The sequence below is a fragment of the Lolium rigidum genome, chromosome 1 (assembly GCF_022539505.1).
Source record: "Lolium rigidum isolate FL_2022 chromosome 1, APGP_CSIRO_Lrig_0.1, whole genome shotgun sequence".
Classification (NCBI taxonomy): domain Eukaryota; kingdom Viridiplantae; phylum Streptophyta; class Magnoliopsida; order Poales; family Poaceae; genus Lolium; species Lolium rigidum.
The window spans coordinates 142,975,506-143,000,118 of NC_061508.1; the positions used below are offsets into that span (position 1 = coordinate 142,975,506).

The window sequence follows — 24,613 nt, forward strand, 5'->3', positions numbered from 1 at the left end:
AAGAGGACAATATTCTATGCGCCGATTGACCTGAGATTTCCCAAGATCCACTTTGTGGTGCCGAGCAAAAGGTCAATGCTTATTGGGCCGCATGGGCAAGTACTTCCATGAGCATAGGTTATTGTTGGAAAAACCCTTGCAAAGAGGTGGGGTTTCATCCATACCGAGTGTAACTGGTTCCAAGGCTCATTCGAGACGATTTTCGGATGGGCAATAAGCGATGTCTCGGCCATTGACATGGTAAACATCTTCCCCTCTTTTCAATGTTCCTAGCACATATGAGAGCATATACCCATTGATTGTTGTGCGTGTGTGTAGGATGTTTATGTTTTGGAGCACTTCAAGTCCACCTACGACAACAAGGGCTTCACAATGAGCCAATGTTGGATGTTTCTTAAGGACACCAAGAAGTGGGAAACAAGCTACGCCCTTTGCAAGAAACTCGAGATGGAGAAGAAGAAGGGCAATGGCAATTCATCAACGGACGGTACCATCGACCTTGAATACGATGGCCAAAGCCTAGGCGCCGACGCAACCGAAGAGGCAGGCGGTGGTGGCCATGCCAAACTGCCAGTTGGCCACAAGGAAACCAAGATCGACATGTACCGTCAAGCTTCCTCATTGGCGTTCCAAGAGACCTTGAGGGATTTGATGGTCAAGAAGGAAGAGGCCATCGCCGAGAGGGGGGAGGCGGCGTAAATAGAAAGAGGCAACCACAAAGAGCTTTCTTTGGTAACCTTCAAATGAGAGCTCTTGAGGTGGAAGAGGCCCTTGAGAAGTCTAGGCTCGTCGAGATAGAGGCCAAGGAAATCCTCATGCATGCCGATGCCAAGTCTATAGTCTTGGAGGCCAAAGCCAAGATCATGGACGAGGAGAACCGGATCATGCTCACGGACTTGGCCACCATCTTCGATCCCGTGCAAAGGGCTTGGGTCGAGAAGAAGCAAAAGATGATCCTTCCTCGCGATAATTGAAGGGGACATAGATCATTGCCATTTGGGTGAAAGTAGCCACTTTTTGAATGAACCTTACCACTTTTTGGATAAATTGTAAAATATTTTCTAACTTTGCATATTATTTGGGAGAAACTTGCCACTAGTTGTCACTGCCTGGAGGGCAATGTCATATGTTTGCCACATATTATACTTGTCAGAGCATCTCCAGTCGCGTTCCTCAAAGCGTCCCCAAAGGAATTTGGGGGACGCCGGCCAAAAAAATGTCCCAGACGCATGCCCCAAAGGCCGTTCGCTCCGGACGCGCCCCAAATATTGTCCGGCGTCCCTAGCCCATCCCCTGTGTATAGAGGCTCCATCGGGGACGCCGGACACGACTTTTACACTTGTTTTTTGTTTGAAGGTCGTGTTTGGGAGACGTGGCTAGAAAATGAACCTCCTCTAAACGGAAAATTGGTCCGGACTTCCCCAAACGACTAATCCGGCGCTTTTGCCGAACGTCGTTTGGGAAATGGACCGGAGATGCTCTCAATTGCTACGTTTTTGTGTTTTAATTTGAAATGGAGTGGCCAACTGGCCAAATCTTACTAATGTGAGTCGACCCGCCGAAGATACGTTAATTATCATCTAATGTGTTGTATTGTACCCAGCAGGCAGACAGCTCACGACAAGACGGGACGGGGACAAGCACAGGTCGCTCAAGCGCTGCGGCAGAGAGACGTTGCGTCAGCAGGTCAACAAAATATTTTGCGTAAACTTTGCCCTACTTGCGCATCTTTTTCAGACAGTTACTGCTCGCTGCTAAAATGATCTGTGCACCGAAAATTCTCTTCTGAGCTCTTTACTTTTCAAAATTTTAAAAAATAATTTTAATATTTCAAAAAAAACGAAAACAATACGTACATAATTATTTACTATACCACCATGCAAAACCTCAACCAAAAATACTTTTTATTCTGGGCTTACCAAAAATAACAAAATCTAACAGATTTTTAGAGGTTAAAAAAATTGCACTGTTCACTGCTTTACATGTCAAGTTTCGCCATTTTTGTGCAGCCAAAAATACTGTTTATTTCGAAGAAAGATTTTTTCGTATTCCTAGATTACATTATTTCTACACCTATAACTTTTTCAGATCTTTTCGAAACTTTAAAACGCCCATTGTTCGTATTGTTCAGAAAAGAGCTCAATGTAGCCCATGCTCCAGAAAATGTGCCCTCTCCGTTTACTAACTCCAGTTGGTACAAAGCGATGCGCTGCTATGGGTGGCGAGCTTGGCCACACTTCAGAACAGATTTTGGTTGGCCGGACCCTGGCCATTGCAACTGAGGGCATCTCCAACTGAACGACGCATATCGGACATCAAAACTAAGTGAAACGGCTGTTTGTATTAGGCTAAATGGTTGAAATCGATCGCGCCTCTATTTGTGATTAGGGATGTCTCCAGCGACCCGATGCATAATCTTTTTTTTCTCCATTTAAAACCATAATTTACATATTTGTTAAAATATATTAAAATGTTCTAGAAAATAAAAAGGGCCAGGAGAGCCTGCCAAAACCTAGATACGGACTACTGCTCGTCGTCGCTGTTGAGGTCGCTGATCTTCGGCATCAGCCATGGGAGCTGGTGCGCCGGCGGTGGAGGAGGAAGGACAGTCTGCCGTGACGGTGGCCACAGATCCCAAACTGTTGAAGGCGCATCAGGTGCGCGCGTTCGTACGCGGCCTCCCCTGCACCAGCGAGGACTCACGAAGCTGGACAGCGAGGCCGTCCCATATAGCGAGCTGGTCGAGCTCGCTTTTAGCCATTGTTATGGAAATGGACTCCTCCTCGCTAATGTCTGGCGGTTGAGTCTCTAGATCCCACGCTGGGCCGCTAAAGTCGTGGCCGTTGTCTCCGCCTTGGACATGGCCGTCCGACGAAGCCTCGTACCCGACCTCGGCGGCATCATCATCCTCGGTGGCGTCATCGTCCTCGACGCCCTCGTCCTCGTCCACGTCGCCCTCGTCGTACTCGCCGCTGTCATCGTCGTCGTCCGCAGAGAGCTCGCGGTCAAAGTAGTCAACGTCGCGGAGGTACCCCGCTCGGCGGCGCGCGTCGAACTCCCAAGTCTTGAAGGAGATCCAATTGTAGGAGTTGAGTGCGTATGCTAGATCTTCTCGGAGATCGGCCAGCAGGATGGCTTGGTGTTGGCGCACCTCATTGGGGCGCTCTCGTCCCTCACGTGGCACGGGAGGGACCGACACGCGCCTGGAGTTGTGGTACTAGCCTCCTCCTAGCAGGCTCGCATCCGTTCATGGCACTAGACGGTTTTCCTCCCAGAGGCGGCGCACGAACTCGATGCGGACATACCGCCCTATCCGCGGCTTCTTGCCGGACCGCGAGCAGCTAGCCTCGTGGTCATTCTTCATGTTGCAGTACAGCCAAGACTTCCCCATGGCGTCGGTAGGGTGGACACGGTAGGCTCTAGAAATGGTGCGGCTGAGAAAATAGGCGCCGCCGAGCGGAACTTAAAAAGGTCGGGCACCACTTCGCCTTCGATTCCCTACCACTGCGACACCGCCCAGTGATGACGCGTGAAGCACACGTCCGTTGGGAACCCCAAGAGGAAGGTGTGATGCGTACAGCAGCAAGTTTTCCCTCAGTAAGAAACCAAGGTTATCGAACCAGTAGGAGATGAAGGCCACGTGAAGGTTGTTGGTGAAGGAGTGTAGTGCGGCGCAACACCAGGGATTCCGGTGCCAACGTGGAACCTGCACAACACAATCAAAATATTTTGCCCCAACTTAACAGTGAGGTTGTCAATCTCACCGTCTTGCTGTAAACAAAGGATTAAACGTATGGTGTGGAGAATGATGTTTGCTTGTGAAGAACAACATAGAACAAAGTTTGCAGTAGATTGTATTTCAGATGTAAAAGAATGGACCGGGGTCCATAGTTCACTAGTGGTGTCTATCCAATAAGAAATAGCATGTTGGGTGAACAAATTACAGTTGGGCAATTGACAAATAGAGAGGGCATAACAATGCACATACATATCATGATGACTAATATGAGATTACGGTGACCCAACATACCACTGCATGTTGTAGTATACAAGTCATTGATATGATCTTTGTGAAGGGACTTCTTCACAAATTGCCATATCCCTCAGAGTGGTAGAACAGAAACATTGCAGGTCATAACACTCCATATATTATTACAAACATTGTCTTAACAAGTTGGTATTCTCACGAGTCCTATGAGAACACCCTAAGATACTACTTAAGTACGATTACAACTTATAACCATATATAAAAGAGAGCTCAACATCTTATTTAGGTAAATTCTACGTTGCTCGGCTCTATGATGCTAGGGTATATCACTACTCCTCCACCTCCGTGTCATCGGGTCCGTAGACTATCCCATAGTCTACTCCTTCAACTCCGCCGGTAAGATCGAGTTCCTCGTAGACCAGCTCGTAGCTTCCTTCCGGTGCTCCATCGTTGATGGCCTCCACTTCCGGATCACGATCTAGCAAGGGTGTCGAAAGAAAGTGAGTACAGAGGTACTCGAGCAAGTTCTAAAAGAGTAAAAGGTGTTTGATGCACTAGCTACGACCCTTGATCAGGAAATCGCAGGTCAATGCATGTTTTGAAATCATTTCTTCAAAAGGTTGCTTTTATTATGAAAACTATGCCCGTCAGTCTTCACAGGTTGAATAGAACTTCATGGAGTTCCTTTCCTGCCGCATTCGCAGTTCCCTTCCCGGAACAAGGAGTGACAGCCACAATTTGATACACTCTGCAGAGGTGCGTTACTTTTCCCACAAGAGATCCCACCCTTTTTGCAATCCGCAGGGACTTTCCCCTGTTCACACTTCCTTTGGTGTGAGGCCAGGTATAAAGATCCAAGCCCACACCGCCTTCTCCGCGACTGCAAACCCACCCTTTTGTCCGACCGTACACCCCCAGTAGACTTCTTCCGATAATACGGCTTTACTCACGGCGTACTCCGGACAATCCATCATAGACCGTAGAGCTAACATCACTAATGGATGGGGATTAAAAAGGCTATCCCAACCTACGGCAGTTGCCTCCAACACCCCGCAGCTCTACCGATCCGTTGGCGTGCGAAGGGAAAAGATACTGCTGGCTTCCCTAGAGCCATTATAGATCTCATGGTTAACGCGGTTTGTACGGCGCTAGAATCACCGGACTGGCATTGGTGGTTAATCCTAGGTTAATATAACCCATGCAATGGAACCTCCACCATATCAACACATACCATGGTTCCATTGCCAGCCACATAGTCATATTCATAGTTGGAAAGTAACATTTTATTTGCGATGCGGGAATGATAAGTATATAGCTTTGCATTAAAGTAATATAAAATACTCAAGTTGGTATGAGCAAGGGTGAACTTGCTCGTGGACTGCGAGATAGTGCGGTTCAATGCGATTGATGGAACCTCGGACCTCGGGTTCTGTAAGAAGCATCATTGTCCGGTAAGGACAATGTTATAAAATCCAAATAATGCAATCATGGATGTATTATTTTATGTTGAATCCCTTTACCCCACTTAGTTATGGCAATTTAGGGTTGAGTTTAAGATTTATGCCTTTGGCAGTAACTTGCAATTGCTTTAATGTGTAAACCACTTTAATTCTCATAAAGTAAAATAATTCAAAGTAAAACTACTTTACTTGGTGATTCATTATTCATTCCAAAAATGAGTTGAAATAATAGAGTTGTCTCTATATTTTTGGAATAAAATAGGGAATACAGTATTTTTCTTTGAAAAATACCTTTCTCAATAGAAATGACTTGGAATAATAGAATTTCATTTTGAAATGTTTGAAAATAAGTATTTGAACTTATTTGAGATTTTTCCTTGATTTTTAAATAAAAGGAAATAATAGTTTGGAATTCTAAGTTATTATTTTTAAATTCATCAAATTCATATGAATTTATTTTCTTAAATTCTATTTCATATTTTATTCTGGTTAAGAATAATTTTTCATTCATTAATCCAATTTTTAATGGATTTTTAGAGTTGTATTTTATTTACTAAAAATTCGTGAAATTCTGGCCATTTTCTTATTTGTGAAATGACCAGAATACCCCTGGCCCCTATTGGGCCAGCCCATTAACCTAAGCCCATGGGACAGCCCACTAAGGCGTGCCCCATAGCGGGTCGGTGGCGCCGAAGCGGCCCACCTCGCTCACTTACGCGTCTCTCTCAATCGCTCGCCCTAACCCTAATCTCTCGCGACTCCCGTGGAGATGGCGTCGCCGCCATGGCCGCCGCCGTGCTCCGGCCATCTCCTGGCCTCCCTACCTTCGCCACCTACCTAATCTGGACCGCCGCGAGACGATCTACCGATCTGTCCGCGTGGTTTCTCCGATTACCTCCTCTCCTGGCGAATCGCCTCCTCTCTGGATCCACTGGAGAATCGCCTCGGTGATTTGGTGGTCTCCGGTGAACTCTCGTCCTCGCCGTCGACGTGCGCGCCCCTTGAGACCGACCTGGCGCAGTGCCGCTCGCAGCACTCGTGCCGTCGTCTCCGTGCCGTGCTACCGTGGTGGTGTTCGTGCTCGTCGGCGTAACGCCGGCGTCTACCTCCGGGTCTTGCGAGCTGCTATGGCCGCGCGAGCACCGCTCGCCATGCCATAGCCTCTGCCACCAGGCGCATGTAAGTGATCTGCTCCTTCTCCTTCTCTTCTCCATGCATGTGCGCCTCCCAAGCTATTGTGCTTCTTCTTCCTCCTGTTCTACTGCTCTCTGATGATCATGTGATCACATAGAGCCTTGCCATAGCTGCCTAAGTTGCCTATGCTTCCATTTTCTCGCAAGCTATGGCCAATCTACCAATTTCGGTACCGCCGTGCTACCTTGCTTGCTGTACATGCCATTTGTTGATTGCCTATTGCTCCTAGCATGCTCTGATCTTGCTATGCTATCATGTACTTGCTTACAAGCTTGCTATACCATGTTGTTCATGCTTATGGGCTTGCTATGCTTACTGGCAATCTACACTTGCTTGTCTAGGTGTACTGCTGTGCATTTGTGACACCTGTGAATGCCAGTGATGTGTGTGAGATACTTCTTGCTTCTCGTGTAAGCTATTGATTCATTGGATCAACCATTTCTTGTTGTCTAGCTTATCTGGGTGGCTTGACTTGATTCAATTGATCCATTTGATCAATTAAATGTCAGTGATTGGTGCTTGATTAATTCTGTGGCTAAGTGAATCATTTTCCTTGTTGTTGTTGATGCTCAAACATCACTATGCTTACTGTATACATGTGCTGTTGCTTATCCTAGCTCACTGGACTTGATCCGGTGGCTATGATGCAGTGACTTGTGCTGTGTTGCCTCACAGTGTGCTACTGTCAATAAATAGCATGAATCTATTACATATTCATGCTTGAATAAACTGATTCATGATGAACTGCTTATGCAGTGATGATTTAAATTACTTGCTTGTATATGAATTTGTTGTTCATGATTATTTAACAAGCAAATGAATCTGAATCCAACTCTGGATAATGATGTTCTGTATTTGGCTTTACTTTAAATGGTGCTAAGTGTGATGTGTGACGCCCCGGAACCGGTACCATGAGGATCGCAGCGAACCCGCCGAAATCCGCACGATATCGATTCAGAGATGCCCTCCGACACGACGTGCGCGACAAATCACACACGTGATGCCAGAGGAATTAACACGAGCGGTAACATTACAACAGGATTACAACAGAGCCCACAAGATACATATATTACAACAACGAATCCAAACGAGTCAAGATACAAAAATACAAGATCCGAATCATACAGAAGATCAAATACATCCGAGTACGGACAAGATACAAATTGGACTAAGAGTCCCGAAGATAACCAGCGGCGTCCATAACCCTGCCCAGGCCAAGCCGGAAGGGTAACCTTGCTAACGTCATCTTCTTCGAACATATCTTCATACCTGCCCGGTTATATCCCGTAGAAGCAGCAATAAGTACGGGTTCGTACTTAACAAGACTTCAAGACGTATAAGCATTCGTCAACCAGTCGTCCTTTGTACTTGAGGCACGCAGGGGACTTAGAGGACGCAAGAGGAACGTCATAGGCAATATGGTGGGGTTAAGCGGCAGCGCGCGAGCACTAAAAACCTATAGAGACACTCTACAACATTCGTCTAATCAGAGAAGGTGAGAGAGCGCATAACTAACAGTTCTATACTCTGCAAACATAACACAGCCGATACTTTCCCCCTTCGCAAAGAAGTACTTACAAAGGCACCCACACGGTTGTCAAGTTTTAACCATTTATTATTGAAGTTGTGCTAGCTTACTACACAAGTTATTATGATTGAAACAACAGGTGTAAGTTGTCTATGATCGAGTCATACAGCTCCAAGTCATCCATAACCGCGGACGCGGCTTATCGATAAGATTGTAACCCTGCAGGGGTGCCCAAATGTGCCCACACGCACGATCAACCCACTTACGACAGGTGGATATCACGACACGCACTCTCCTTCACTACAACAATGTCCAGGAAGCCACCTAACTAAGTTAACCCGTGTCGAAGTCCCGCCGTGCTCCGAAGCGGACTTAGCCGTTTGCGTCTACGGCTTTCGGACGGAACAACGGTTCCGCAGGGTGAATCCATCTTCAGCAATACGTACCGCATCCTACGAGCGTGCAAGAGGCAACGGGGTTACAAGGCACTCACGGCTTCCCCAAAAGTAATATCATATCATCTGACCACAAAGAAACGAGCTTGCACGCCCGGGAGAAACAAAACAAACATCCAAACTAGTTGTGGCCACTGGACAAAGATGTAGATTCCAGCAGTGGTCGAGGGGAGACCCGGTAAGCATACCCACGTGTGGTTAGAGCGCTCAGTCTCGGAACAGATAACAAGAACTCAGGGTCCTAGGTTATTTAGGAAACACAAGTGAGCCGTCACAAAACGAGCAGCTGACCCACCGATGCCTCCGCTAAACAAATGTCAACAACTAAAGTAACCATGATTTTTCCCAACATATAACCCAATAAGATAACAATAACGGTAACGAGATAAAACAGCACTAGCATGCACTACGACTCGCAAGGGCAGACTCGATAACCAAACAATAGTCGTAGGAGGTGGTGGTGGCAATATGGGCTGCTTGAGGTAACAAGTGGAAAGGACACGTGACAAGAACGCAACTTAAGGATAGCATGAGGGAGAAGGCAAAATAAAATAGGTGAGCGACTCCTGCAGGGGCAGAAGTATGGGGGAAATGCTTGCCTGTTAAAGCTTGACGAGGGACATCCGGAGAACTCGTCGTATCTCACCACATCACTTCGCGATCCTATCCGGGAAGAAACAAATGCTGGAACAAACATCGGATGCAAGTCTTACTACTACGGATAAAGAAGATCCAGCATGAGCAGATGCAGGCATGCATGACATGGCAGATATGATGCGATGCACTTATCCAATTAATCGGAGTCGGAACCCCGGACAAACAATTTAGAGTTGGAGTTGCATTTTCTACCGACAAACTTAAGGGTGGATTAGCATAGCAAACATGGCAGGGATGAGCTACAACAAAGTTAAATGGAACCGGGACAACATTTATATAATATCCCACATATTCCATATGTTACATATTAGGTGATAATGCTAACTACCACGAAATTTTATGATGCATGGTGCAACAGCAAGAATGGATGGCATATTCATGTTCCTCACATTTTTCTGATCAATTTTCATATAAAATACTTGGCATTTGAAAATAGGGTTCAAAAGATATGGATTTAAACATTGTATGCAAAACAGATAAAATAAAAAGGCTGGGGGCAGAGAACTGGGCCGGACCTGGCCTGGGAACCCTGCTGCGTCTGTGCTGGGCCGGCGGCGGATAGATGTTGGGCGCACATCAGCATCTAGCTGCGCCAGGAAGACATGGGCTGAGGCCCATCGAGCGCCGGATCTGAGCAGTGAAGATCAAAAAAAAGGTGGGATTAACTCCACTGTTTTGGTGATTTGAACCTGGGTCTTACGGAAAGGGGGATCAAGGGAATTACCACTAAGCTGATCGGTCTGTTTTGATTAGAGAAAGACGTGCCGCTGTTTTGACCCAGAACAAGGCGGGGTCTGAGACAGAACGCCATGACTGAGCTCGAGTCGAGCTCGGATTTGGCGGCACGGAGCGAACCAGGATGATTGAGTGCGCTGCGGGGGTGCGCCTCGCCATGGGGAAGCAGGATGGGGTGTCGCCGGAACCGGGGCATCACCGGAGAACCGTCGGCGGTGAGCATCTGCGGGCGGGGAAACGAGGTCACCGATGAGAAATCAAACCAGGACGAGATAAGGAGGAGTAAGGGGTCCAGGAGGAGCGCTACGATACCAGGAACACGCTGGTCTTCTCGGTTTGGCCGGAGGAGGACAGTCAGCGACGAAGCGACGGAATTCGCCGCCGGAGCTGAGGGAGAAAAGAGGACGAGGGCGGCGATGTAGGGCGCCCCCGGCTCGATTCCTTGAACCAGGTTGAAGAGGAGGACGAGGCGCACCTCCCGGTGCCCTCAGAACGGCCGGGGGTGGTCTGTGGCGGCGGCGCCATGGCGGGGCAGGTGGAGGTGTCGTTCGTTTCCTCGCAGAGAACACAGAAAGGGGAAAAACGAACTGAGGGAAGAGAAGGATGGTGGCGGCGCAAGGGAGGAAGAAAGGCTAGGGTTCGGAGGGGACAGAAGAGGGATTAAAAAGGGAGGGGGAGCAGGTGGAGTGGTGGCGCTCGGTGGTGGTGGGGAGGACCACAGGCACTCACGCCATGTGCGTGCCTCTCCTGTCGTTGTCCAGGACGAAGGGGAAAAGAAAAGAGGAGAGGGATGAAGGGGTACGGGCCGTGAGGAGAGGAAAGGTGGCTGGGCCGGAGGGGAAAAGGAGGTGGGCTGCGGTGATGGCTTGGGCCGCCGGCTGGGCCACTTGGCCTGGCCGGTAGGGAGGGCTTCTCCTTTTTATTTTTATTTTTAAAACAGTTTTCTTTTATTATTTTGCTGTTTGTTTTAAAACCACTTTTAAATAGATTTTAGAAAGGAAAATAAGAAGAGAAAAGAAGGAGTTTGATTTGAAATAAAGGAGGGTATATTTTAGACAACAAAAATAGTGTTTTAGTAAAAATAATTTAGGGTTGAAAATATGCATGATGCCATGATTATGCACAACAGAAAAAAAGAATAAGCAATCTAATAGGGGTACTACCCGGGGCCGTTACATGATGTGACCTCAGTAACCTTGCTACTGATTGGTTTCTCACATGTTTGGTTGGATCTTGTGGGCTACTCAACTTTGCTTGCATGTTTGGGGATCATACTAGATATGAATGCCAATATGCTTGCATGTGATGAAATCTAGGGTTTTACTGATGGTTGTGTGCCTAGGATTTTCTGTGTAGTCTTTACTAGCTGCTAATTATTGCAATACATCTACTGGTGCTATCTGTGCATAAGATCTTGCTTCTGTGCACAAGATCTGTATCTGGATGGTTTCTATTTTGGTGGCTTTTTAGACTAGCAAGTGATCCTTGGTGAAAACCAAGTGATGATTCACCCTCGTTGAGCATCTGCTCAATCCCATGACCGTGTCATGCATGATTTACGGATTAGATCCATTGGATCTATTCCGAGAACTTGGTATACCTTGTTCCAGCTCCTAGAATGAAATGTTTTGTTGTTGCAGACTTGTGGTTTGTTCACAGCCCTTCACCTCCAGTCCTGGTTGATCTTCTAGGTCACCATGATTTCTGGTGGCTGAGGTTTATGTGTGTTGGTTCTGTTCTTGAGCAAGAAATGGATGAACCCTGTGTTGCTCTAGCTTCACCCTTACCTGGTGAATTTCTTATCTGGTCGACTGGTCATTGTTCTAGGGTTTGTGTTGCTTTTATAGGAGCCCTACTTCTATTCTGGCCATGACACACAAGCCTGACTTGCTTTGTGACTAAGCCCTTGCATGGCCTTGCTCGTGCCTTGCCCAGACTCAAGCTCTCATATGCTGAAACTTGAGCCCTCTCGTGGTGCCTCGGCCTTGGTCTCGCTTGATCCTATCTTGTGTTGTCCGGGCTTTGGACAAGCACAAGTGTGCAGATGGCAGTGTACTCGTCCAAACCGAATTTCGTGATGTCTTCACTCGTCGAAACCGAATTTCTAACACTTAATATTCGGCTAGCACTTGTGATTCCTTTTTGCAGGTTTTGAAGTTGAATATGACCAGAAGATATTCTTCAAAGCATTTAGTCTAGGTTTTAGTTTAGGACAATATTGTAATTTTCCTTTTTCATTTCTGTTTATTATTCAACAATTCTTGTATCAAGAATGTTGTAAAGACAATGTAATTTGTGTTGTGTATCAATAAAGCTCAAGTTTTTGTTTATGAGCTTTTGAGTTATATAATGTTTATATTCTGGATTAAATATTGTATTTAATATTCAATTTGAAATTCAAAGTCATTTGAATTCTTATGTTGTAATTGAATTGTGAATTCAATATTCATAGTGCTTATTGCTTATTGTTTAATGTGTTATAACTTGTCAAATGAATTCATTCCCCAAATCAACAAGATACAAAAGAGATCATGTCGAAATTTCTCTAACTCACATTGCCTAACCCTAAGTGCAAAATGAGAGAGAACCTCGATCCCTCTTAGGTTTAGTTGCAATAAGGCGCGAAAATTTCCCCCGTTTTACGATGAAATGCACATCCCATTTCTAAATCTACCCTTCGTTGTTCCTATGTTCTGGGTTATTACAGCCTCTCCCCCTTAACGTAAACTTCGTCCCGAAGTTAAGATTGGTACCCGAACATCTCGGGGTAAGACTTCCCGAGTTCTTCTTCTGTCTCCCAAGTTGCTTCTCGCTCAGGATGATGTTGCCATTGAACTTTGCAGTATTTGATTGCTCTGTTTCTTAACTTCTTCCATTGTACTTCTAAGATCTTTTCAGGTCTTTCCACATAAGTTAGATCAGATTGCAATTCTATTTCTTCATATGTGATAGGATCATACGGTGCCTTCAAACACTTTCTGAGTTGTGATACATGAAATACATTGTGAACTTGACTTAGTTGCGCCGGTAATTTCAACTCAAAAGCTGTTCCTCGGTTACGTCGAGTATCTTGAATGGTCCTATATATCGAGGACTTAACTTTCCTTTCACTCCGAACCTCTTAAGTCCTTTCATTGGGCTTACCTTTAAATATACCATGTCTCCTACTTTCGGTTCCCAAGCTCTTCTTCTTTGGTCGGCATAACTCTTTTGACGACTTTGAGCTATTTTGAGTCTATCCCGGATCACCTCGATGACTCCTTGTCTCTCCTTGATGTAGTCCGGTGTAAACTCCTTGTTCTCTCCGGTTTCAAACCAACAAATTGGTGATCTACATTTCCTTCCGTACAATGCTTCGTACGGTGCCATCTCGGATGCTACTCCGATAACTATTGTTATATGAGAATTCCGCCAAAGGTAAATGGTCCTCCCATGAGCCTCCAAAGTTCGCAGCACAAGCTCTAAGCATGTCTTCAAGTATCTGATTGGTTCTTTCGGTTTGTCCTCCGGCTTGTGGATGATATGCCGTACTGAAATCCAACTTGGATCCCAAAGCTTCTTGGAGTTGTTTCCAAAATGCTGATGTAAAAATGGAACCTCTATCTGAGACTATCTTCTTTGGTACTCCATGCTTGCTAACTATTTCCTTAACATATATATCCACAAGCTTCTCCGCAGTATCCTTTGTATTTACTGCTACGAAATGAGCACTCTTGGTAAGTCTATCCACTATTACCCATATCATATCCTTCCTCTTACTAGTCATTGGTAGACCAGTAACAAAATCCATTCCGATTTCATCCCATTTCCACTCCGGTATTTCTAGTGGTTTGAGTAATCCAGCAGGACTTTGATGTTCTACCTTTACTCGCTGACATGTATGGCATTCATAGACATATTGTGCTATCTCTCTTTTCATGTTGTTCCACCAGAACATCTCCTTCAAATCCATATACATCTTAGTACTTCCCGGATGTATTGAATAAGGGGTTTCATGTGCTTCTTTTAATATGATTGACTTCACTTCTGGATCATCCGGTACACATATTCTTTTCTGGAAGTATAGTGAATCAAACTCCCCTAGATTGAATTCCGATAGTCTTCCTTCTCCAATCCGTTTGATTTCTTCTTGGATGAACAAATCATCCGCTTGTTTTCGGATAATCTCATACTTCAAGTCTGAATACATCTCATCCATAATCCTCATGGTTGCTACACTTCCCTTAACATTCCCTTGAATAAACAAAATCTGAGCATCCTCTAGCTCTTTCCGAAGTTCCTTTGGAATCTCCCATTTCGTAGGTTGATTCTCCGTACTCTTCCTGCTTAAGGCATCTGCTACTACATTAGCCTTGCCTGGTGTATAATTGATTGTAAGGTCATAATCCTTAATCAACTCTATCCATCTCTTCTGTCTCATGTTTAATTCCTTCTGAGTGAAGAAATATTTCAAACTTTTATGATCGGTGTATAACTCACACTTGGATCCATATAAAAATTGTCTCCAACTCTTCAGAGCATACACAACTGCCGCCAATTCTAAATCATGTACTGGGTAGTTGTGTTCATGTGGTTTCAACTGTCTTGATCCATAAGCTATTACTTTCCGATCTTGCATAAGAACACATCCAAGTCCATTTTTGGAAGCATCACAATACACCGTATAATCCTTTCCAGGTTCCGGAACTGCTAACACCGGTGATGTGGTTAACTTATCTTTGAGTGTTTGGAAGCTGGCTTCACACTCATTAGTCCACACAAATGGAGTATTTTTCTTGAGTAACTTGGTCACTGGTCCGGCAATCTTCGAAAATCCTTCAATGAACCTCCGATAATAGCCTGCCATACCAAGGAATCCTCGTATCTCCTTAGCATTTTTGGGTGACTTCCATTCCAATACGGACTGAACCTTGCTTGGATTCACCGCTATTCCTTCTTTGGTTATGACATGTCCAAGGAATTCAACACTATCTAACCAAAATTTGCATTTGCTGAACTTTGCGTATAGCTGATGTTCTCTCAAAATCTGCAGAACTATCTTCAAATGCTTAGCATGTTCTTCTTTATCTTTGGAATAGATTAGAATATCATCTATGAACACTATCACAAACTTGTCCAAGTACTTCATGAATATCTTGTTCATCAAATTCATGAAAATAGCTGGTGCATTTGTTAGTCCAAATGGTACAACCAAGTATTCATGGTGTCCATACCTTGATACAAACGGTGTTTTTGGCACATCCTCCTTCTTGATCTTGATTTGATGGTATCCCGACCTTAAATCTATCTTCGAGAAGACTCCAGCTCCTTGAACTTGATCAAAAAGATCATGTATTCTAGGTAAGGGATACTTGTTCTTGATAGTTACATTGTTAAGATTCCTGTAATCTCCACACATTCTCTTTCCACCATCTCTTTTGTCCACAAAAATGACTGGTGTACCCCATGGTGACACACTTTCTTGAATGAATCCCTTCTATTCCAACTCATCTATCTGAGCTTTTAGTTCCACTAACTCTTTTGGTCCCATCTTATATGGTGGTTGAGCTATTGGTGCTGTGCCTGGAATCAGGTCGATAGTGAATTCTATCTCTCTATCGGGTGGCATGCCCGGTAGTTCCTTAGGAAATACATCTGGAAACTCTTTTATTACAGGGATATCTTCAATCCTCACTTCCTTCAAACTATTAAGTTCCAATCCTATCTCCAACTCACTGTATTTGTCTCCTTGGAAAACTATTCGGCCTCCAATAGAGTTGCGAAGTGATACTGTTTTGTCTCCACAGTTGATCACCGCTCCATTCTCTGTCAACCAGTCCATCCCTAGGATGACGGATATGTCCTTCATGGGAATGATGAATAGGTCCGCAAAATACACACAGTCACATATGGTTATTACTTGTGCTTCTTTCACGTGGGTTACTAAGATCGTTCCCCCCGCGGATAGAACAGTTATAGGGGTTTCTAACTTAGAACATCTAAGCCCGAATTTTTCCACAAACTCCAATGCAAGAAATGATGTGGTTGCTCCGGTATCAAATAAGACTTTGCCGGGATGAGTAAGGATGCTTAGCGTACCTAAGACTGTTTGATCCGACTCTTCCGCTTGCTCCAAAGATGTGCAATTCAGCTTTCCATAAGGCTTTCCCCTCTTGTTGTTGTTGTTGTTGTAGTTGCGGTTGTTGTTGTTGTTGTTGTTGTTGTTGTTGTTGTTGTTGCGGTTGTTGTTGTTTCCACCTCGTCCTCCTGAGCTCTGTCCGCTCCAAGACGCCTTATTTGGACAATCCGGCTTGATGTGTCCATCCTTCCCACAACCATAGCAGATGATTCTGGGTTTCTGACAATCCTTTTGCATATGACCTCTCAGGCCACAGTTGTTGCAGATGATCTGATTGATTGGGTTCTGATTCTGACCTCCCCGGTTGTATTGACTACCGGTAGTAGGTCGAAATCGGGGTTTGAAACTCCGATTAGGTGTTGGTTTACTAATTGGGTACTTCCTTGGCTCGATACGAGCCCTCTTCCTCCTATCCTCCTGGACTTGCCTGTAATCATCCTCGAAAGTGATTGCCGAGTCAATCAGTTCCTGGAATTCAGCAGTCCGTGCCAACCTCAGTTGCATCTTCATATATGGATTCATGCCTTTCATGAACCGCTTCTTTCTCTTTTCCTCCGTATCAACATCCTCAGGTGCATACCTTGACAACCTGTTGAAATCCCGAACATACTGCATAATGGGTGCAGTGTTCGACGTAGTTCGTCAAACTCCCTCTTCTTCAACTCCACCACGCTCTCCGAACATGAGCATCCCGGAACTTCTTCTTGAACTCCTCCCGGGTGAACACCTTATCTGGAGGGTGTACTGCTACAAGATTCTCCCACCATGACGCTGCTGGTCCCAACAACAGATAAGTAGTATATCGAATCGTCTCCTCATCGTTGCAACCAACGGTCTTCAACTTCCGTTCTGTATCCATGAGCCAATCTTCAGCGTCCATTGGTTCTGGAGCTGATGTAAAAGGTAGTGGTCTTGCATTTTGGAAGTCTGATAGGGTTACTCCCTTGCCTTCATTACCCCTATCGTTGATGACTTGGGTAAAGAAGTCTTGCATGTTCTTGCTTTGATTTTCCTGGTATCACCTCCTATCTTCTTCCATTGCCCTCATATACTGTTGGAAATCTGGATGCAGCATTGGGTGTGGTGGTGGTGGTGCATTCTCCGCTCTAGCTGCTGCATCCGCCTCCTCTTTTTCTCTTGCCTCCCGCTCTCTCCGAGCCTCTTCAGTTTCAACTAACGCCATGTTCCCCCTAGTCCTGTAACAAAGAGCGATTACTCATAATTACACCATGCAAATGTTTTCCGAGCTCAACTCATTGCCCGGAACTAGTCACACAATGAAATCAAGAAGCAAATACAAAACAAACATTTATTATGCATATACTTTGTATATTACATAACATACACACTTATATTACATGTGGTACATATAAACCACTTATTTGGCTTAAAGCCCAAGCCAACGGAAATTTAAAAATACGTTCTATTACAATACCACCTATACAACTTTATTCTTCCTGGGAGCTCTACTCCTCGTCATCATAACTCGCCTCCACGTACATCCCTGGGGTCCATCCGGTACAGCAATTCGTCTTCCGAACACCGTCCGGAATGAAGGTCCTTCCAGTAGGTATGTAATCTGAATCGGACGAATTGCCGAGACAGAGATCTGTCATGCCAAAGTAGCTGGATAATGACTCATATGTATCCCCAGTAGGATATAGCTCACCTTCTTCTGCCATCCATGGAGGATTTCTACTCACTTGACCTCTCATCTTCTTCTTCTTTTTCTTAGTTCCAGAACTCTCACCTACAACGTACTGGGATGTTTTGGGTAATCCCATCTACAGATCTAAAGAAATGGAGTTGGTTCTTTCTCTTCCTGCCCAAAGCTTTGGTTAACGTCTTGGTTAACTGCGCCTCCTTTATCCTCTGTATCACAAGTGATGGGTTCTCCTTCATCCCCAAATGGTTCCCCGAAACGCCAAGCAGTCAAATTCTCGATTGGTGACTCCGAGCAGTTTAGGTTTCTGGAATCATCTCCACCATATCCAGATTCATACGATGCTGACACATGCGGATAGTGTGGGAAAAAGTTTGGTGTGAGTGGATCTTTCTGGGACAACTGGTCATTCAAATCTACATAGCTGTCTAAGCTAAAGAAAGGTGTAGTGTGTTGTGGTTGTGCCCTCAGATCACGCATCCGAGTTTGGACGTTATCCGGGTCTGTGAACTCAGCTAGCATGTGGTCAATCTCACCCCTCATCTTCATGTGTAAAAGGTACATCGTGGTCAATAAAGACTTACAGCTATCCATGTGCTGTGCTGCAGCTTCAGGACTTCTGTGTGCTAACACCAGATGATTCAGAGTGGGATCCTCATCTTCCTCGGCATGAGGTATATGAGAAAACTCTGAACATAGCAGCTCTCATCGACTTGTGCTGCCTTATCTCAAGGATTGCCTTGAATAGGGCCATGTGATAGGCTATGGTGATGGTTTTGGCTTCTCCGTATGGCATTATACGATTCATCAGCAGTTTTGTCGGTAGTTGGACCGATACTCTGCACTTGGCTAGGATTTCCCCATCATAGTAGGTATACTTGATAACGTGTATCCGTGGGTCACAATGGAGTTCCTTCGACATCCCACACAGGAGAGCTGTGATTGGTCCATCATAATCACCGAGCCATCCCTTAACCTTCCTCAAAGTCCTCTTAGGAAACGTGTTCGCCATTATGGCTGTATACAAAAGCAGAATATTAGTAGTGATAATGCATCATAATAGCTATAATAAAGAATTATCGCACTAAAATATATGGTTTTGCTATTCTCATGTGAATAATCACCATATTTCTAGAGAATCCTTTACTATTTATACTTGACTCCTACAGGTTTCTTCCCTATACTAGGTTTTTCCAACCAAAGGTCGCAACATTTGCTCTGATACCAGCTACGGTGACCCAGCATACCACTTCATGTTGTAGTATACAAGTCGTTGATATGATCTTTGTGAAGGGACTTCTTCACAAATTGCCATATCCCTCAGAGTGGTACAACAGAAACATTGCAGGTCATAACACTCCATATATTATTACAAACATTGTCTTAACAAGTTGGTATTCTCACAGTCCGATGAGAACACCCTAAGATACTACTTAAGTACGATTACAACTTATAACCATATATAAAAGAGAGCTCAACAACTTATTTAGGTAAATTCTACGTTGCTCGGCTCTATGATGCTAGGGTATATCACTACTCCTCCACCTCCGTGTCATCGGGTCCGTAGACTATCCCATAGTCTACTCCTTCAACTCCACCGGTAAGATCAGGTTCCTCGTAGACTAGCTCGTAGCTTCCTTCCGGTGTTCCATCGTTGATGGCCTCCACTTCCGGATCACAGTCTAGCAAGGGTGTCGAAAGAAAGTGAGTACAAAGGTACTCAGAAAGTTCTAAAAGAGTAAAAGGTGTTTGATGCACTAGCTATGACCCTTGATCAGGAAAACGCAGGTCAGTGCATGTTTTGAAATCATTTCTTCAAAAGGTTGCTTTTATTATGAAAACTATGCCCGTCAGTCTTCACAGGTTGACCATAACTTCATGGAGTTCCTTTCCTGCCGCGTTCGCAGTTCCCTTCCCGGAACAAGGAGTGACAGCCACAATTTGATACACTCTGCAGAAGTGCGTTACTTTTCCCACAAGAGATCCCACCCTTTTTGCCATCCGCGAGGACTTGCCCCCGTTCACACTTCCTTTGGTGTGAGGCCAGGTATAAAGATCCAAGCCCACACCGCCTTCTCCGCGACTGCAAACCCACCCTTTTGTCCGACCGTACACCCCCAGTAGACTTCTTCCGATAATACGGCTTTACTCACGGCGTATTCCAGACAATCCATGATAGACCGTAGAGCTAACATCACTAATGGATGGGGATTTAAAAGGCTATCCCAACCTACGGCAGTGCCTCCAACACCCCGTAGCTCTACCAGTCTGTTGGCGTGCAGAAGGGAAAAGATACGGCTGGCTTCCCTAGAGCCATTATAGATCTCATGGTTAACGCGGTTTGTACGGCGCTAGAATCACTGGACGGCATTGGTGGTTAATCCTAGGTTAATATAACCCATGCAATGGAACCTCCACCATATCAACACATACCATGGTTCCATTGCCGACCACATAGTCATATTCATAGTTGGAAAGTAACATTTTATTTGCGATGCGGGAATGATAAGTATATAGCTTTGCATTAAAGTAATAGAAAATACTCAAGTTGGTATGAGCAAGGGTGAACTTGCTCGTGGACTGCGAGATAGTGCGGTTCAATGCGATTGATGGAACCTGGACCTCGGGTTCGTCAAGAAGCATCATTGTCCGGTAAGGACAATGTTATAAAATCCAAATAATGCAATCATGGATGTATTATTTTATGTTGAATCCCTTTACCCCACCGAGTTATGGCAATTTAGGGTTGAGTTTAAGATTTATGCCTTTGGCGATAACTTGCAATTGCTTTAATGTGTAAACCACTTTAATTCTCATAAAGTAAAATAATTCAAAGTAAAACTACTTTACTTGGTGATTCATTATTCATTCCAAAAATGAGTTGAAATAATAGAGTTGTCTCTATATTTTTGGAATAAAATAGGGAATAGAGTATTTTTATTTGAAAAATACCTTTCTCAATAGAAATGACTTGGAATAATAGAATTTCATTTTGAAATGTTTGAAAATAAGTATTTGAACTTATTTGAGATTTTTCCTTGATTTTTAAATACAAGGAAATAATAGTTTGGAATTCCAAGTTATTATTTTAAATTCATCAAATTCATAAATTTGAATTTGTTTTCTTAAATTCTATTTCATATTTTATTCTGGTTAAGAATAATTTTTCATTCACTAATCCAATTTTTAATGGATTTTTAGAGTTGTATTTTATTTACTAAAAATTGGTGAAATTCTGGCCATTTTCTTATTTGTGAAATGACCAGAATACCCCTGGCCCCTATTGGGCCAGCCCATTAACCTAAGCCCATGGGACAGCCCACTAAGGCGTGCCCCATAGCGGGTCGGTGGCGCCGAAGCGGCCCACCTCGCTCACTTACGCGTCTCTCTCACTCGTTCGCCCTAACCCTAATCTCTCGCGACTCCCATGGCGATGGCGTCGCCGCCATGGCCGCCGCCGTGCTCCGGCCATCTCCTGGCCTCCCTACCTTCGCCACCTACCTAATCTGGGCCGCCGCGAGATGATCTATCGATCTGTCCGCGTGGTTTCTCCGATTACCTCCTCTCCTGGCGAATCGCCTCCTCTCTGGATCCACTGGAGAATCGCCTCGGAGATTTCGTGGTCTCTGGCGAACTCTCGTCCTCGCCGTCGACGTGCGCGCCCCTTGAGACCGACCTGGCGCAGGTGCTGCTCGCAGTACCTGTGCCGTCGTCTCCGTGCCGTGCTGTGGTGGTGTTCGTGCTCGTCGGCGTAACGCCGGCGTCTACCCTGGGTCTTGCAGCTGCTATGGCCGCGCGAGCACTGCCTCGCCATGCCATAGCCTCTGCCACCAGGCGCATGTAAGTGATCTGCTCCTTCTCCTTCTCTTCTCCATGCCTATGCGCCTCCCAAGCTACTGTGCTTCTTCTTCCTCCTGTTCTACTGCTCTCTGATGATCCTGTGATCACATAGAGCCTTGCCATAGCTGCCTAAGTTGCCTATGCTTCCATTTTCTGCAAGCTATGGCCAATCTACCAATTTCTGGTACTGGCCAGTGCTACCTTGCTTGTTGTACATGCCATTTGTTGATTGCCTATTGCTCCTAGCATGCTCTGATCTTGCTATGCTATCCTGTACTTGCTTACAAGCTTGCTATACCATGTTGTTCATGCTTATGGGCTTGCTATGCTTACTGGCAATCTACACTTGCTTGTTTAGGTGTACTGCTGTGCATTTGTGACACCTGTGAATGCCAGTGATGTGTGTGAGATACTTCTGTGCTTCCTGTGTAAGCTATTGATTCATTGGATCAACCATTTCTTGTTGGCTAGCTTATCTGGGTGGCTTGACTTGATTCAATTGATCCATTTGATCAATTAAATGTCAGTGATTGGTGCTTGATTAATTCTGTGGCTAAGTGAATCATTTTCCTTGTTGATGTTGATGCTCAAACATCACTATGCTTACTGTATACATGTGTTGTTGCTTATCCTAGCTCACTGGACTTGATCCAGTGGCTATGATGCAGTGACTTGTGCTGTGTTGCCTCACAGTGTGCTACTGTCAATAAATAGCATGAATCTATTACATATTCATGCTTGAATAAACTGATTCATGATGAACTGCTTATGCAGTGATGATTTAAATTACTTGCTTGTATATGAATTTGCTGTTCATGATTATTTAACAAGCAAATGAATCTGAATCCAACTCTGGATTATGATGTTCTGTATTTGGCTTTACTTTAAATGGTGCTAAGTGTGATGTGACCTCAGTAACCTTGCTACTGATTGGTTGCTCACATGTTTGGTTGGATCTTGTGGGCTACTCAACTTTGCTTGCATGTTTGGGGATCATATTAGATATGAATGCCAATATGCTTGCCTGTGATGAAATCTAGGGTTTTACTGATGGTTGTGTGCCTAGGATTTTCTATGTAGTCTTTACTAGCGGCTAATTATTGCAATACATCTACTGGTGCTATCTATGCATAAGATCTTGCTTCTGTGCACAAGATCTATATCTGGATGGTTTCTATTTTGGTAGCTTTTTAGACTAGCAGTGATCCTTGGTGAAAACCAAGTGATGATTCACCCTGTTGAGCATCTGCTCAATCCCATGACTGTGTCATGCATGATTTATGGATTAGATCCATTGGATCTATTCCAGGAACTTGGTATACCTTGTTCCAGCTCCTAGAATGAAATGTTTTGTTGTTGCAGACTTGTGGTTTGTTCACAGCCCTTCACCTCCAGTCCTGGTTGATCTTCTAGGTCACCATGATTTCTGGTGGCTGAGGTTTGTGTGTGTTGGTTCTGTTCTTGAGCAAGAACTGGATGAACTCTGTGTTGCTCTAGCTTCACCCTTACCTGGTGAATTTCTTATGTGGTCGACTGGTCATTGTTCTAGGGTTTGTGTTGCTTTTATATGAGCCCTACTTCTATTCTGGCCATGACACACAAGCCTGACTTGCTTTATGACTAAGCCCTTGCATGGCCTTGCTGTGCCTTGCCCAGCTCAAGCTCTCATATGCTAAAACTTGAGCCCTCTGTGGTGCTCAGTCTTGGTCTGCTTGATCCTATCTTGTGCTGTCCAGGCTTTGGACAAGCAGAAGTGTGCAGTGGCAGTGTACTCTGTCCAAACTGAATTTCTGTGATGTCTTCACTATGTCCAAACTGAATTTCTAACACTTAATATTCTGGCTAGCACTTGTGATTCCTTTTTGCAGGTTTTGAAGTTGAATATGACCAGAAGATATTCTTCAAAGCATTTAGTCTAGGTTTTAGTTTAGGACAATATTGTAATTTTCCTTTTTCATTTCTGTTTATTATTCATCAATTCTTGTATCAAGAATATTGTAAAGACAATGTAATTTGTGTTGTGTATCAATAAAGCTCAAGTTTTTGTTTAGGACCTTTTGAGTTATATAATGTTTATATTCTGGATTAATATTGTATTTAATATTCAATTTGAAATTCAAAGTCATTTGAATTCTTATGTTGTAATTGAATTGTGAATTCAATATTCATAGTGCTTATTGCCTATTGTTTAATGTGTTATAACTTGTCAAATGAATTCATTCCCCAAATCAACAAGATACAAAAGAGATCATGTCGAAATTTCTCTAACTCACATTGCCTAACCCTAAGTGCAAAATGAGAGAGAACCTCGATCCCTCTTAGGTTTAGTTGCAATAAGGCGCGAAAATTTCCCCCGTTTTACGATGAAATGCACATCCATTTCTAAATCTACCCTTCGTTGTTCCTATGTTCTGGGTTATTACAGAGATTTACTTAGGGCATTACGACAAAGAACATAGACCGCTATCCAGCATGCATCTATACCTAAAAAGTCCACCTTCGGCTTAGCATCCGCACCCCTTCCAGTATTAAGTTGCAAACAACAGACAATTGCATTAAGTATGGTGCGTAATGTAATCAACACAAATATCCTTAGACAAAGCATCGATGTTTTATCCCTAGTGGCAACAACACATCCATAACCTTAGAACTTTCTGTCACTGTCCCAGATTCAATGGAGGCATGAGCCCACTATCGAGCATAAATACTCCCTCTTGGAGTTACAAGTATCAACTTGGCCAGAGCCTCTACTAGCAACGGAGAGCATGTAAGATCATAAACAACACATATATGAAGATCAATAATCAACTTGACATAGTATTCCATATTCATCGGATCCCAACAAACACAACATGTAGCATTACAAATAGACGATCTTGATCATGTTAGGCAGCTCACAAGATCTAAACATGATAGCACAAGAGGAAGACAACCATCTAGCTACTGCTATGGACCCATAGTCCAAGGATGAACTA

The 24,613-nt window shown here is 44.4% G+C and overlaps 1 long non-coding RNA gene across 1 annotated transcript; it reads right to left on the reverse strand.

Annotated features, from left to right (window-relative positions):
* Nucleotides 1-9,261: 9,261 nt before the first annotated feature.
* LOC124682502 lies at nt 9,262-10,562 on the reverse strand. The gene is made up of 4 exons (XR_006996304.1): nt 10,330-10,562; nt 10,007-10,240; nt 9,798-9,912; nt 9,262-9,309 (listed from the first exon to the last, which is right to left on the reverse strand). It is a non-coding gene; the product is annotated as an uncharacterized LOC124682502 (long non-coding RNA).
* Nucleotides 10,563-24,613: the final 14,051 nt, after the last annotated feature.